This window comes from Cyprinodon variegatus, unplaced genomic scaffold, assembly GCF_000732505.1.
Source record: "Cyprinodon variegatus isolate N-32 unplaced genomic scaffold, C_variegatus-1.0 Scaffold981, whole genome shotgun sequence".
Classification (NCBI taxonomy): domain Eukaryota; kingdom Metazoa; phylum Chordata; class Actinopteri; order Cyprinodontiformes; family Cyprinodontidae; genus Cyprinodon; species Cyprinodon variegatus.
In genome coordinates, this window is record NW_015151434.1 from 283247 (window position 1) to 284470 (window position 1224).

General features: G+C 37.6%; 1 long non-coding RNA gene across 1 annotated transcript in view; it reads right to left on the minus strand.

Annotated features, from left to right (window-relative positions):
- The window catches only part of LOC107100519, a 13824-nt gene that overhangs the window by 10377 nt on the left and 2223 nt on the right, over positions 1 to 1224 (minus strand). The gene's annotated exons all lie outside the window — the stretch shown is intronic.

Genomic DNA, 1224 nt, shown 5'->3' on the forward strand with positions numbered 1-1224 from the left:
TGTTAAAAAGGTTTAACTCCTGTTAAAAATTCAGTTGTCTTTCACCAATTTAATCATTTAGGTTATGTCTATCAGTAACATCATTGATCACCAACCAAATAAATGTGTCTCTGTTGATTCAGATGCTACTGAAAGAAGAGTGAATCCAGCCTGAGTGATAAATCATTCACTGTGTAAAATGAACAAAAAGACCACGGGTTAAAATACAATGTTACTTTTATTAGCTACAATCACACAGTATTATACCTAATAACTAGGCAAACACTAAACATTACTGAAAATAAGCAAAACTAAAGCAATAAAAGGGGAAGCAGGGTTTAAGAGTCTGTTCAAAATCTGAGGGATGTTGGAAGTTTAAGGCTTAATGTTTTTGAAAGTGTCCTTTATAACAGGAGGAGATAAAATGTGGCAATGTGACAGCAAATCCCATAATGCTTTGAGAGGAGAGCTCTCCGCTCAAACTTCGTAGACAAATTTTCTCTTATGACGCTCAGCCATTTTCAAAGAACCATGGTGAGAAAGGTGAGCCTCAATGACTGTCTTAAACTGTAGCTCACCACACATATAATCCTTAAAGTGCGCATGTGCAGAAAAATATAGCTAAAGGGACAAGCATGTAGGATGGCCTTATGTAAACATATCACCAGAATAATTCACAATTAGGAGGACCACTTATTTAGATTATCCACCTAGAAATAAAAGACCGTCCTCTACCTTAAATAACCCTCAGAATTCGCCAGAATACATTGAGGCTGTATGCAATTGTTCAGGTAGATCTAGGTTAGAGACGACTTTTTAACACTGGAGGTGGAACTGAGGTCTGGGGGAAAGGAAGCCATTGGGAGGCTAGTGGAATGAAGGGGAGGAAGGATCCTGCTTATCAAGAAAGTAAGGATGTCCTGAACAGTGATCGGCTTATATGCAAGCAAAGAGTTATGATAAGGAGATTGCAGGTAATTTCCTTTCAGCTTGAAATTGCACCTAGTCTTCATGTGAATGTAAACTTCATTAAGGATTTAGGAAAAAGTTACAGTTTTAATTGTATGTGGAGATTTCTAAGCAGTGCCTTTTGAAATAAATCCTAGCTCTTTGGTCTTTGGATTTCTGGATGAGACTCGACTGCTTTCATGCTCTACTGGAGCATTCATTACGACCAAAGGAAACACCAAAGCAACTCCTGAATAAAATCAACATTGAGGAACTCCCTCATTGATACTTTATACA